Consider the following 18,433-nt stretch of genomic DNA (forward strand, 5'->3'; position numbering starts at 1 on the left):
CATTTTAGCATCAAATCTTAACTCCCATTATGACATCACAATGTCATTCTCATTATTAAACCACTTTAGTTCTCCCACTATGACATCACAAAGTCAATCACATTATGATGTCACTATGTCCTTCCCAATTTTTGTTACACAGGCACTCCCACTATGACATCACAATGTCATTCTCATTATTAAACCATTTTAGTACTCCCATTATGACATCACAATGTCACTCGCATTATGATGTCACACTGTAAACACCATTTTAGCATCAAATCTTAACTCCCATGCTGACATCACAATGTCATTATCATTAATAAACCACTTTAGTACTCCCATTATGACATCACAATGTCACTCACATTATGATGTCACAATGTCCTTCCCATTTTTTGTCACTTAGGCACTCCCATTATGACATCACAATGTCATTCTCATTAATAAACCAATTTAGTACTTCCACTATGACATCACAATGTTACTCCCATTATGATGTCACACTGTAAACCCGATTTTGACATCAAATCTTAACTCCCATTATGACACCACAATGACATTCTCATTATTAAACCACTTTAGTACTCCAATTATGACATCACAATGTCACTCGCAGTATGATGTCACACTGTAAACCCCATTTTAACATCAAATCTTAACTCCCATTATGACATCACAATGTCATTATCATTAATTAAACACTTTAGTACTCGTACTATGACATCACAATGTCACTCACATTATGATGTCACAATGTAGTTCCCAATTTTTGTCACATAGGCACTCCCATTATGACATCACAATGTCATTATCATTATTAAACCATTTTAATACTCCCATTATGACATCACAATGTCTCTCGCATTATGATGTCACACTGTAAACACCATTTTAACATCAAATCTTCTCCCAATAATACATAACAATGTCATTATCATTAATGAACCACTTTAGTACTCCCATTATGACATCACAATGTAACTCACATTATGATGTCAGAATGTCCTTCCCATTTTTGTCACATAGGCACTCCCATTATGACATCACAATGTCATTCTCATTAATAAACCACTTTAGTTCTTCCATTATGACATCACAATGTTACTCCCATTATGATGTCACACTGTAAACCCCATTTTAACATCAAATCTTAACTCCCATTATGACATCACAATGTAATTCTCATTATTAAAACAATTTTAGTAATCCCATTATGACATCACAATGTCACTCGCATTATGATGTCAAACTGTAAACACCATTTTAGCATCAAATCTAAACTCCCATTATGACATCACAATGTCATTATCATTAATAAACCACTTTAGTACTCCCATTATGACATCACAATGTCACTCACATTATGATTTCACAATGTCCTTCCCATTTTTTGTCACATAGGCACTCCCATTATGACATCACAATGTCATTCTCATTAATAAACCACTTTAGTACTTATAATAAGACATCACAATGTTACTCCCATTATGATGTCACACTGTAAACCCCATTTTAACATCAAATCTTAACTCCCATTATGACATCACAATGTCATTCTCATTATTAAACCATTTTAGTACTCCCATTATGACATCACAATGTCACTCGCATTATGATGTCACACTGTAAACACCATTTTAGCATCAAATCTTAACTCCCATTATGACATCACAATGTCATTATCATTAATAAACCACTTTAGTACTCCCATTATGACATCACAATGTCACTCGCATTATGATATCACTCTGTAAACCCCAATTTAACATAAAATCTTAACTCCCATTATGACATCACAATGTCATTATCAATAAAAAACCACTTTAATACTCCTATTATGACATCACAATGTCACTCACATTATGATGTCACAATGTAGTTCCCTTTTTTTGTCACAAAGGCACTCCCATTATGACATCACAATTTCATTCTCATTAATAAACCACTTTAGTACTTCAACTATGACATCACAATGTTACTCCCATTATGATGACACACTGTAAACCCCATTTTAACATCAAATCTTAACTCCCATTATGACATCACAATGTCAATCTCATTATTAAACCACTTTAGTACTCCCATTATGACATCACATTTTCACTCGCATTATGATGTTACACTGTAAAGCCCATTTTGACATCAAATCTTAACTCCCATTATGACATCACAATGTCATTCTCATTATTAAACCACTTTAGTTCTCCCACTATGACATCACAAAGTCAATCACATTATGATGTCACTATGTCCTTCCCATTTTTTGTTACACAGGCACTCCCACTATGACATCACAATGTCATTCTCATTATTAAACCATTTTAGTACTCCCATTATGACATCACAATGTCACTCGCATTATGATGTCACACTGTAAACACCATTTTAGCATGAAATCTTAACTCCCATGCTGACATCACAATGTCATTATCATTAATAAACCACTTTAGTACTCCCATTATGACATCACAATGTCATTCACATTATGATGTCACAATGTCCTTCCCATTTTTTGTCATTTAGGCACTCCCATTATGACATCACAATGTCATTCTCATTAATAAACCAATTTAGTACTTCCACTATGACATCACAATGTTACTCCCATTATGATGTCACACTGTAAACCCCATTTTGACATCAAATCTTAACTCCCATTATGACACCACAATGACATTCTCATTATTAAACCACTTTAGTACTCCAATTATGACATCACAATGTCACTCGCAGTATGATGTCACACTGTAAACCCCATTTTAACATCAAATCTTAACTCCCATTATGACATCACAATGTCATTATCATTAATTAACCACTTTAGTACTCGTACTATGACATCACAATGTCACTCACATTATGATGTCACAATGTAGTTCCCAATTTTTGTCACATAGGCACTCCCATTATGACATCACAATGTCATTATCATTATTAAACCATTTTAATACTCCCATTATGACATCACAATGTCTCTCGCATTATGATGTCACACTGAAAACACCATTTTAACATCAAATCTTCTCCCAATAATACATAACAATGTCATTATCATTAATGAACCACTTTAGTACTCCCATTATGACATCACAATGTGACTCACATTATGATATCACAATGTGACTCACATTATGATGTCACAATGTCCTTACCATTTTTGTCACATAGGCACTCCCATTATGACATCACAATGTCATTCTCATTAATAAACCACTTTAGTTCTTCCATTATGACATCACAATGTTACTCCCATTATGATGTCACACTGTAAACCCCATTTTAACATCAAATCTTAACTCCCATTATGACATCACAATGTAATTCTCATTATTAAAACCATTTTAGTACTCCCATTATGACATCACAATGTCACTCGCATTATGATGTCAAACTGTAAACACCATTTTAGCATCAAATCTAAACTCCCATTATGACATCACAATGTCATTATCATTAATAAACCACTTTAGTACTCCCATTATGACATCACAATGTCACTCACATTATGATGTCACAATGTCCTTCCCATTTTTTGTCACATAGGCACTCCCATTATGACATCACAATGTCATTCTCATTAATAAACCACTTTAGTACTTTCAATATGACATCACAATGTTACTCCCATTATGATGTCACACTGTAAACCCCATTTTAACATCAAATCTTAACTCCCATTATGACATCACAATGTCATTCTCATTATTAAACCACTTTAGTTCTCCAATTATGACATCACAATGTCACTCGCATTATGATGTCACTCTGTAAACCTCAATTTAACATCAAATCTTAACTCCCGTTATGACATCACAATGTCAATATCATTAAAAAACCACTTTAATATTCCTATTATGACATCACAATGTCACTCACATTATGATGTCACAATGCAGTTCCCATTTTTTGTCACATAGGCACTCCCATTATGACATCACAATGTCATTCTCATTAATAAACAACTTTAGTACTTCACTATGACATCACAATGTTACTCCCATTATGATGTCACACTGTGAACCCCATTTTAACATCATATCTTAACTCCCATTAAAACATCACAATGTCATTCTCATTATTAACACACTTTATGAAAACCCCAATTTAACATCAAATCTTAACTCCCATTATGACATCACAATGTCATTCTCATTAATAAACAACTTTAGTACTTCCACTATGACATCACAATGTTACTCCCATTATGATGTCACACTGTGAACCCCATTTTAACATAAAATCTTAACTCCCATTATAACATCACAATGTCATTCTCATTATGAAACCACTTTAGTACTATCAATATGACATCACAATGTCAATCGCATTATGATGTCACAATGTAAACCCCATTTTAACATCAAATTTAAACTCCCATTATGATATCACAATGTCATTCACATTATTAAACCACTTTAGTTCTCCCAGTATGACATCACAAAGTCAATCACATTATGATGTCACAATGTCCTTCCCATTTTTTGTTACACAGGCACTCCCACTATTACATCACAATGTCATTCTCATTATTAAACCATTTTAGTACTCCAATTATGACATCACAATGTCACTCGCATTATGATGTCACTCTGTAAACCCCAAATTAACATCAAATCTTAACTCCCATTATGACATCACAATGTCATTATCATTAAAAAAAACACTTAAATACTCCTATTATGACATCACAATGTCACTCACATTATGATGTCACAATGTAGTTCCCATTTTTTGTCACAAAGGCACTCCCATTATGACATCACAATTTCATTCTCATTAATAAACCACTTTAGTACTTCAACTATGACATCACAATGTTACTCCCATTATGATGACACACTGTAAACCCCATTTTAACATCAAATCTTAACTCCCGTTATGACATCACAATGTCAATCTCATTATTAAACAACTTTAGAACTCCCATTATGACATCACATTTTCACTCGCATTATGATGTTACACTGTAAAGCCCATTTTAACATCAAATCTTAACTCCCATTATGACATCACAATGTCATTCTCATTATTAAACCACTTTAGTTCTCCCACTATGACATCACAAAGTCAATCACATTATGATGTCACTATGTCCTTCCCATTTTTTGTTACACAGGCACTCCCACTATGACATCACAATGTCATTCTCATTATTAAACCATTTTAGTACTCCCATTATGACATCACAATGTCACTCGCATTATGATGTCACACTGTAAACACCATTTTAGCATCAAATCTTAACTCCCATGCTGACATCACAATGTCATTATCATTAATAAACCACTTTAGTACTCCCATTATGACATCACAATGTCACTCACAATATGATGTCACAATGTCCTTCCCATTTTTTGTCACTTAGGCACTCCCATTATGACATCACAATGTCATTCTCATTAATAAACCACTTTAGTTCTTCCATTATGACATCACAATGTTACTCCCATTATGATGTCACACTGTAAACCCCATTTTAACATCAAATCTTAACTCCCATTATGACATCACAATGTCATTCTCATTATTAAACCATTCTGGTACTCCCATTATGACATCACAATGTAACTCACATTATGATGTCACACTGTAAACACCATTTCAACATTAAATCTTAACTCCCATTATGACATCACAATGTCATTATCATTAATAAACCAGTTTAGTACTCCCATTATGACATTACAATGTCACTCACATTATGATGTCACAATGTCCTTCCCATTTTTTGTCACATAGGCTCTCCCATTATGACATCTTAATGTCATTCTCATTAATAAACCACTTTAGTACTTCCACTATGACATCACAATGTTTCTCCCATTATGATGTCACACTGTAAACCCCATTTTAACATAAAATCTTAACTCCCATTATGTCATCACAATGTCATTCTCATTATTAAACCATTTTAGAACTCCCATTATGACATCACAATGTCACTTGCATTATGATGTCACACTGTAAACACCATTTTAGCATCAAATCTTAACTCCCATTATGACATCACAATGTCATTCTCATTATTAAACCATTTTAGTACTCCCATTATGTCATCACAATGTCACTCGCATTATGATATCACACTGTAAACACATTTTAGCATCAAATCTTAACTCCCATTATGACATCACAATGTCATTATCATTAATAAACCAGTTTGGTACTCCCATTATGACATTACAATGTCACTCACATTATGATGTCACAATGTCCTTCCCATTTTTTTTCACATAGGCACTCCCATTATGACATCTTAATGTCATTCTCATTAATAATTCACTTTAGTACTTCCACTATGACATCACAAAGTTTCTCCCATTATGATGTCACACTGTAAACCCAATTTTAACATCAAATCTTAACTCCCATTATGTCATCACAATGTCATTCTCATTATTAAACCATTTTAGTACTCCCATTATGACATCACAATGTCACTTGCATTATGATGTCACACTGTAAACACCATTTTAGCATCAAATCTTAACTCCCATTATGACATCACAATGTCATTCTCATTAATAAACCACTTTAGTACTTCCAGTCTGACATCACAATGTTACTCTGATTATGATGTCACACTGTAAACCCAATTTTAACATCAAATCTTAACTCCCATTATGACATCACAATGTCATTCTCATTATTAAATCACTTTAGTAGTCCAATTATGACATCACAATGTCAGACGCATTATGATGTCACTCTGTAAACCCCAATTTAACATCAAATCTTAACTCCCATTATGACATCACAATGTCATTATCATTAATAAACCAGTTTAGTACTCCCATTATGACATTACAATGTCACTCACATTATGATGTCACAATGTCCTTCCCATTTTTTGTCACATAGGCTCTCCCATTATGACATCTTAATGTCATTCTCATTAATAAACCACTTTAGTACTTCCACTATGACATCACAATGTTTCTCCCATTATGATGTCACACTGTAAACCCCATTTTAACATCAAATCTTAACTCCCATTATGTCATCACAATGTCATTCTCATTATTAAACCATTTTAGAACTCCCATTATGACATCACAATGTCACTTGCATTATGATGTCACACTGTAAACACCATTTTAGCATCAAATCTTAACTCCCATTATGACATCACAATGTCATTCTCATTATTAAACCATTTTAGTACTCCCATTATGTCATCACAATGTCACTCGCATTATGATATCACACTGTAAACACATTTTAGCATCAAATCTTAACTCCCATTATGACATCACAATGTCATTATCATTAATAAACCAGTTTGGTACTCCCATTATGACATTACAATGTCACTCACATTATGATGTCACAATGTCCTTCCCATTTTTTTTCACATAGGCACTCCCATTATGACATCTTAATGTCATTCTCATTAATAATTCACTTTAGTACTTCCACTATGACATCACAAAGTTTCTCCCATTATGATGTCACACTGTAAACCCAATTTTAACATCAAATCTTAACTCCCATTATGTCATCACAATGTCATTCTCATTATTAAACCATTTTAGTACTCCCATTATGACATCACAATGTCACTTGCATTATGATGTCACACTGTAAACACCATTTTAGCATCAAATCTTAACTCCCATTATGACATCACAATGTCATTCTCATTAATAAACCACTTTAGTACTTCCAGTCTGACATCACAATGTTACTCTGATTATGATGTCACACTGTAAACCCCATTTTAACATCAAATCTTAACTCCCATTATGACATCACAATGTCATTCTCATTATTAAATCACTTTAGTAGTCCAATTATGACATCACAATGTCAGTCGCATTATGATGTCACTCTGTAAACCCCAATTTAACATCAAATCTTAACTCCCATTATGACATCACAATGTCATTATCATTAATAAACCACTTTAGTACTCCTATTATGACATCACAATGTCTTTTGCATTATGATGTCACACTGTAAACCCCATTTTAACATCAAATCTTAACTCCCATTATGACATCACAATGTCATTCTCATTATTAAAGCACTTTCATTTTCACACTATGACATCACAATGTCACTCGCATTATGATGTCACAATGTCCTTCCCATTTTTTGTCACATAGCTCTCCCATTATGACATCACAATGTCATTCTTATTAATAAACCACTTTAGTGCTTCCATTATGACATCACAATGTTACTCCCATTATGATGTCACACTGTAAACCCAATTTTAACATCAAATCTTAACTCCCATTATGACATCACAATGTCATTCTCATTATTAAACCATTTTAGTACTCCCATTATGACATCACAATGTCATTCTCATTATTAAACCATTTTAGTACTCCCATTATGACATCACAATGTCACTCGCATTATGATGTCACACTGTAAACACCATTTTAACATCAAATCTTAACTCCCATTATGACATCACAATCCCATTATCACTAATAAACCACTTTAGTACTCCCATTACGACATCACAATGTCACTCACATTATGATGTCACTCTGTAAACCCCAATTTAACATCAAATCTTAACTCCCATTATGACATCACAATGTCATTCTCATTATTAAATCACTTTAGTAGTCCAATTATGACATCACAATGTCAGTCGCATTATGATGTCACTCTGTAAACCCCAATTTAACATCAAATCTTAACTCCCATTATGACATCACAATGTCATTATCATTAATAAACCACTTTAGTTTTCACACTATGACATCACAATGTCACTCGCATTATGATGTCACAATGTCCTTCCCATTTTTTGTCACATAGCTCTCCCATTATGACATCACAATGTCATTCTTATTAATAATCCACTTTAGTGCTTCCATTATGACATCACAATGTTACTCCCATTATGATGTCACACTGTAAACCCCATTTTAAAATCAAATCTTAACTACCATTATGACATCACAATGTCATTCTCATTATTAATCCATTTTAGTACTCCCATTATGACATCACAATGTCACTCGCATTATGATGTCACACTGTAAACACCATTTTAACATCAAATCTTAACTCCCATTATGACATCACAATCCCATTATCACTAATAAACCACTTTAGTACTCCCATTACGACATCACAATGTCACTCACATTATGATGTCACTCTGTAAACCCCAAATTAACATCAAATCTTAACTCCCATTATGACATCACAATGTAATTATCATTAATAAACCACTTTAGTACTCCTATTATGACATCACAATGTCACTTGCATTATGATGTCACACTATAAACCCCATTTTAACATCAAATCTTAACTCCCATTATGACATCACAATGTCATTCTCATTATTAAAGCACTTTAGTTTTCACACTATGACATCACAATGTCACTCGCATTATGATGTCACAATGTCCTTCCCATTATTTGTCACATAGCACTCCCATTATGACATCACAATGTCATTCTTATTTATAAACCACTTTAGTTCTTCCATTATGACATCACAATGTTACTCCCATTATGATGTCACACTGTAAACACCATTTTAACATAAAATCTTAACTCCCATTATGACATCACAATGTCATTCTCATTATTAAACCATTTTAGTACTCCCATTATGACTTCACAATGTCACACGCATTATGATGTCACACTGTAAACATCATTTTAACATCATATCTTAACTCCCATTATGACATTACAATCTCATTATCATTAATAAACCATTTTAGTACTCCCATTATGACATCACAATGTCACTCACATTATGATGTCACAATGTCCTTCCCATTTTTTGTCACATAGACACTCCCATTATGACATCACAATGTCATTCTCATTAATAAACCACTTTATTACTTCCACTATGACATCACAATGTTACTCCCGTTATGATGTCACACTGTATACACCATTTTAACATTAAATTTTACTCCCATTATGACATCACAATGTCATTATCATTAATAAACCACTTTAGTACTGCCATTATGACATCACAATGTCACTCGCATTATGATGTCACATTGTCCTTCCCATTTTTTGTCACATAGGCACTCCCATTATGACATCACAATGTCATTCTCATTAATAAACCACTTTAGTTCTTCCATTATGACATAACAATGTTACTCCCATTATGATGTCACACTGTAAACCCCATTTTAACATCAAATCTTAACTCCTATTATGACATCACAATGTCATTCTCATTATTAAACCATTTTAGTACTCCCATTATGACATCACAATGTCACTCGCATTATGATGTCACAATGTAAACACATTTTAACATCAAATCTTAACTCCCATTATGACATCACAATGTCATTATCACTAATAAACCATTTTAGTCCTCTTATTATGACATCACAATGTCACTTGCATTATGATGTCACACTGTAAACCCCATTTTAACATCAAATCTTAACTCCCATTATGACATCACAATGTCATTCTCATTATTAAAGCACTTTAGTTTTCACACTATGACATCACAATGTCACTCGCATTATGATGTCACAATGTCCTTCCCATTTTTTGTCACATAGCACTCCCATTATGACATCACAATGTCATTCTTATTAATAAACCACTTTAGTGCTTCCATTATGACATCACAATGTGACTCCCATTATGATGTCACACTGTAAACCCCATTTTAACATCAAATCTTAACTCCCATTATGACATCACAATGTCATTCTCATTATTAAACCATTTTAGTACTCCCATTATGACTTCACAATGTCACTCGCATTATATCACACTGTAAACACCATTTTAACATCAAATCTTAACTCCCATTATGACATCACAATCCCATTATCATTAATAAACCACTTTAGTACTCCCATTACGACATCACAATGTCACTCACATTATGATGTCACTCTGTAAACCTCAATTTAACATCAAATCTTAACTCCCATTATGACATCACAATGTAATTATCATTAATAAACAACTTTAGTACTCCTATTATGACATCACAATGTCACTTGCATTATGATGTCACACTATAAACCCCATTTTAACATCAAATCTTAACTCCCATTATGACATTACATTCTCATTATCATTAATAAACCACTTTAGTACTCCCATTATGACATCACAATGTCACTCACATTATGATGTCACAATGTCCTTCCCATTTTTTGTCACATAGGCACTCCCATTATGACATCACAATGTCATTCTCATTAATAAACCACTTTATTACTTCCACTATGACATCACAATGTTACTCCCATTATGATGTCACACTGTATACACCATTTTAACATTAAATTTAACTCCCATTATGACATCACAATGTCATTATCATTAATAAACCACTTTAGTACTGCCATTATGACATCACAATGTCACTCGCATTATGATGTCACATTGTCCTTCCCATTTTTTGTCACATAGGCACTCCCATTATGACATCACAATGTCATTCTCATTAATAAACCACTTTAGTTCTTCCATTATGACATAACAATGTTACTCCCATTATGATGTCACACTGTAAACAGCATTTAAACATCAAATCTTAACTCCCATTATGACATCACAATGTCATTCTCATTATTAAACCATTTTAGTACTCCCATTATGACATCACAATGTCACTCGCATTATGATGTCACACTGTAAACACATTTTAACATCAATTCTTAACTCCCATTATGACATCACAATGCCATTATCATTAATAAACCAGTTTAGTACTCCCATTATGACATTAGAATGTCACTCACATTATGATGTCACAATGTCCTTCCCATTTTTTGTCACATAGGCACTCCCATTATGACATCACAATGTCATTCTCATTAATAAACCACTTTAGTACTTCCACTATGACATCACAATGTTTCTCCCATTATGATGTCACACTGTAAACCCCATTTTAACATCAAATCTAAACTCCCATTATGTCATCACAATGTCATTCTCATTATTAAACCATTTTAGTACTCCCATTATGACATCACAATTTCACTTGCATTATGATGTCACACTGTAAACACCATTTTAGCATCAAATCTTAACTCCCATTATGACATCACAATCTCATTCTCATTAATAAACCACTTTAGTACTTCCATTATGACATCACAATGTTACTCCCATTATGATGTAACACTGTAAACCCCATTTTAACATCAAATCTTAACTCCCATTATGACATCACAATGTCATTCTCATTATTAAAGCACTTTATTTCTCCCACTATGACATCACAATGTCACTCGCATTATGATGTCACAATATCCTTCCCATTTTTTGTCACATAGGCACTCCCATTATGACATCACAATGTCATTCTTATTAATAAACCACTTTAGTTCTTCCACTATGACATCACAATGTTACTCCCATTATGATGTCACACTGTAAACCCCATTTTAACATCAAATCTTAACTCCCATTATGACATCACAATGTCATTCTCATTATTAAACCATTTTAGTACTCCCATTATGACATCACAATGTCACTCGCATTATGATGTCACACTGTAAAAACCATTTTAACATCAAATCTTAACTCCCATTATGACATCACAATCGCATTATCATTAATAAACCATTTTAGTACTCCCATTATGACATCACAATGTCACTCACATTATTATGTCACAATGTCCTTCCCATTTTTTGTCACATAGGCACTCCCATTATGACATCACAATGTCATTCTCATTAATAAACCACTTTATTACTTCCACTATGAAATCACAATGTTACTCCCATTATGATGTCACACTGTATACACCATTTTAACATTAAATTTAACTCCCATTATGACATCACAAAGTCATTATCATTAATAAACCACTTTAGTACTGCCATTATGACATCACAATGTCACTCGCATTATGATGTCACATTGTCCTTCCCATTTTTTGTCACATAGGCACTCCCTTTATGACATCACAATGTCATTCTCATTATTAAACCACTTTAGTACTTCCACTATGACATGACAATGTGTCTCCCATTATGATGTCACACTGTAAACCCCATTTTAACATCAAATCTTAACTCCCATTATGACATCACAATGTCATTCTCTTTATTAAACCACTTTAGTTCTCCCATTATGACATCACAATGTCACTAACATTATGATGTCACACTGAAAACCCCAATTTAACATCAAATCTTAACTCCCATTATGACATCACAATGCCATTCTCATTAATAAACCACTTCAATACTTCCACTATGACATCACAATGTTACTCCCATTATGATGTCACACTGTAAACCCCATTTTAACATCAAATCTTTACTCCCATTATGACATCACAATGTCATTCTCATTAATAAACCTCTTTAGTAATCCAATTATGACATCACAATGTCACTCGCATTATAATGTCACAATGTAGTTCTTTTTTTTGTCACATAGGCACTCCCATTATGACATCACAATGTCATTCTCACTAATAATCCTCTTTAGTACTTCCACTATCACATCACAATGTTACTCCCATTATGATGTCACACTGTAAACCCCATTTTAACATCAAATCTTAACTCCCATTATGACATCACAATGTCATTCTCATTATTAAACCACTTTATTACTATCAATATGACATCACAATGTCAATCGCATTATGATGTCACAATGTAAACCCCATTTTAACATCAATTCTTAACTCCCATTATGACATCACATTGTCACTCTCATTATTAATCCACTTTAGTACTCCCATTATGACATCACAATTTCACTCGCATTATGATGTCACACTGTAATCCCCATTTTAAATTCAAATCTTAACTCCCATTATGACATCACAATGTCAGTCTCATTATTAAACCACTTTTGTTCTCCCACTATGATATCACAAAGTCACTCGCATTATGATGTCACAATGTCCTTCCCATTTTTTGTTACACAGACACTCCCATTATGACATCACAATGTCATTCTCATTATTAAACCACTTTAGTACTTCCACTATGACATCACAATGTTTCTCCCATTATGATGTCACACTGTAAACCCCATTTTAACATCAAATCTTAACTCCCATTATGACATCACAATGTCATTCTCATTATTAAACCACTTTAGTAATCCAATTAAGACATCACAATGTCACTTCCATTATAATGTCACTCTGTAAACCCCAATTTAACATCAAATCTTAACTCCCATTATGACATCACAATGTCATTATCATTAATAAACCACTTTAGTACTCCTATTATGACATCACAATGTCACTCACAGTATGATGTCACAATGTAGTTCTCATATTTTGTCACATAGGCACTCCCAATATGACATCACAATGTCATTCTCATTAATAAACCTCTTTAGTACTTCCACTATCACATCACATGTCTCACTGTAAACCCCTTTTTAACATCAAATCTTAACTCCCATTATGACATCACAATGTCATTCTCATTATTAAACCACCTTAGTACTCCTATTATGACATCACAATATCATTTGCATTATGATGTCACACTGTAAACCCCAATTTAACATCAAATCTTAACTCCCATTATGACATCACAATGTCATTCTCATTATTAAAGCACTTTAGTTCTCCTATTATGACATCACAATGTCACTCACATTATGAAGTCTCAATGTAGTTCCCATTTTTTTCACATAGACACTCCCATTATGACATCACAATGTCATTCTCATTAATAAACCACTTTAGTTCTTCCATTATGACATCACAATGTTACTCCCATTATGATGTCATACTGTAAACATCATTTTAACATCAAATCTTAACTGACATTATGACATCACAATGTCATTATCATTATTATACAACTTTAGTACTCCCATTATGACATCACAATTTCACTCGCATTATGATGTCACATTGTAAACCCCATTTTAACATCAAATCTTAACTCCCATTATGAAATCACAATGTCATTCTCATTATTAAACCACTTTAGTACTCCTATTATGACATCACAATATCACTTGCATTATGATGTCACACTGTAAACCCCATTTTAACATCAAATCTTAACTCCCATTATGACATCACAATGTCATTCTCATTATTACAGCACTTTAGTTCTCCCACTATGACATCACAATGTCATTCGCATTATGATGTCACAATGTCCTTCCCATTTTTTGTCACATAGGCACACCCATTATGACATCACAATGTCATTCTTATTAATAAACCACTTTAGTTCTTCCACTATGACATCACAATGTCACTCGCATTATGATGTCACACTGTAAACCCCAATTTAACATCAAATCTTAACTCCCATTATGACATCACAATGTCATTATCATTAATAAACCACTTTAGTATTCCCATTATGACATTACAATGTCACTCACATTATGATGTCACAATGTCCTTCCCATTTTTTGTCACATAGGCTCTCCCATTATGACATCTTAATGTCATTCTCATTAATAAACCACTTTAGTACTTCCACTATGACATCACAATGTTTCTCCCATTATGATGTCACACTGTAAACCCCATTTTAACATCAAATCTTAACTCCCATTATGTCATCACAATGTCATTCTCATTATTAAACCATTTTAGAACTCCCATTATGACATCACAATGTCACTTGCATTATGATGTCACACTGTAAACACCATTTTAGCATCAAATCTTAACTCCCATTATGACATCACAATGTCATTCTCATTATTAAACCATTTTAGTACTCCCATTATGTCATCACAATGTCACTCGCATTATGATATCACACTGTAAACACATTTTAGCATCAAATCTTAACTCCCATTATGACATCACAATGTCATTATCATTAATAAACCAGTTTGGTACTCCCATTATGACATTACAATGTCACTCACATTATGATGTCACAATGTCCTTCCCATTTTTTTTCACATAGGCACTCCCATTATGACATCTTAATGTCATTCTCATTAATAATTCACTTTAGTACTTCCACTATGACATCACAAAGTTTCTCCCATTATGATGTCACACTGTAAACCCAATTTTAACATCAAAACTTAACTCCCATTATGTCATCACAATGTCATTCTCATTATTAAACCATTTTAGTACTCCCATTATGACATCACAATGTCACTTGCATTATGATGTCACACTGTAAACACCATTTTAGCATCAAATCTTAACTCCCATTATGACATCACAATGTCATTCTCATTAATAAACCACTTTAGTACTTCCAGTATGACATCACAATGTTACTCCCGTTATGATGTCACACTGTATACACCATTTTAACATTAAATTTTACTCCCATTATGACATCACAATGTCATTATCATTAATAAACCACTTTAGTACTGCCATTATGACATCACAATGTCACTCACATTATGATGTCACAATGTCCTTCCCATTTTTTGTCACATAGGCACTCCCATTATGACATCACAATGTCATTGTCAATAATAAACCACTTTATTACTTCCACTATGACATCACAATGTTACTCCCGTTATGATGTCACACTGTATACACCATTTTAACATTAAATTTTACTCCCATTATGACATCACAATGTCATTATCATTAATAAACCACTTTAGTACTGCCATTATGACATCACAATGTCACTCGCATTATGATGTCACATTGTCCTTCCCATTTTTTGTCACATAGGCACTCCCATTATGACATCACAATGTCATTCTCATTACTAAACCACTTTAGTTCTTCCATTATGACATAACAATGTTACTCCCATTATGATGTCACACTGTAAACCCCATTTTAACATCAAATCTTAACTCCCATTATGACATCACAATGTCATTCTCATTATTAAACCATTTTAGTACTCCCATTATGACATCACAATATCACTCGCATTATGATGTCACACTGTAAAGACATTTTAACATCAAATCTTAACTCCCATTATGACATCACAATGTCATTATCACTAATAAACCACTTTAGTCCTCTTATTATGACATCACAATGTCACTTGCATTATGATGTCACACTGTAAACCCCATTTTAACATCAAATCTTAACTCCCATTATGACATCACAATGTCATTCTCATTATTAAAGCACTTTAGTTTTCACACTTTGACATCACAATGTCACTCGCATTATGATGTCACAATGTCCTTCCCATTTTTTGTCACATAGCACTCCCATTATGACATCACAATGTCATTCTTATTAATAAACCACTTTAGTGCTTCCATTATGACATCACAATGTGACTCCCATTATGATGTCACACTGTAAACCCCATTTTAACATCAAATCTTAACTCCCATTATGACATCACAATGTCATTCTCATTATTAAACCATTTTAGTACTCCCATTATGACTTCACAATGTCACTCGCATTATGATATCACACTGTAAACACCATTTTAACATCAAATCTTAACTCCCATTATGACATCACAATCCCATTATCATTAATAAACCAGTTTAGTACTCCCATTACGACATCACAATGTCACTCACAATATGATGTCACTCTGTAAACCCCAATTTAACATCAAATCTTAACTCCCATTATGACATCACAATGTAATTATCATTAATAAACCACTTTAGTACTCCTATTATGACATCACAATGTCACTTGCATTATGATGTCACACTATAAACCCCATTTTAACATCAAATCTTAACTCCCATTATGACATCACAATGTCATTCTCATTATTAAAGCACTTTCGTTTCCACACTATGACATCACAATGTCACTCGCATTATGATGTCACAATGTCCTTCCCATTTTTTGTCACATAGCACTCCCATTATGACATCACAATGTCATTCTTATTTATAAACCACTTTAGTTCTTCCATTATGATATCACAATGTTACTCCCATTATGATGTCACACTGTAAACCCCATTTTAACTTAAAATCTTAACTCCCATTATGACATCACAATGTCATTCTCATTATTAAACCATTTTAGTACTCCCATTATGACTTCACAATGTCACTCGCATTATGATGTCACACTGTAAACATCATTTTAACATCAAATCTTAACTCCCATTATGACATTACATTCTCATTATCATTAATAAACCACTTTAATACTCCCATTATGACATCACAATGTCACTCACATTATGATGTCACAATGTCCTTCCCATTTTTTGTCACATAGGCACTCCCATTATGACATCACAATGTCATTCTCATTAATAAACCACTTTATTACTTCCACTATGACATCACAATGTTACTCCCATTATGATGTCACACTGTATACACCATTTTAACATTAAATTTAACTCCCATTATGACATCACAATGTCATTATCATTAATAAACCACTTTAGTACTGCCATTATGACATCACAATGTCACTCGCATTATGATGTCACATTGTCCTTCCCATTTTTTGTCACATAGGCACTCCCATTATGACATCACAATGTCATTCTCATTAATAAACCACTTTAGTTCTTCCATTATGACATAACAATGTTACTCCCATTATGATGTCACACTGTAA

Source organism: Taudactylus pleione, unplaced genomic scaffold, assembly GCF_031769625.1.
Source record: "Taudactylus pleione unplaced genomic scaffold, aTauple2 ptg000099l, whole genome shotgun sequence".
Taxonomy (NCBI): domain Eukaryota; kingdom Metazoa; phylum Chordata; class Amphibia; order Anura; family Myobatrachidae; genus Taudactylus; species Taudactylus pleione.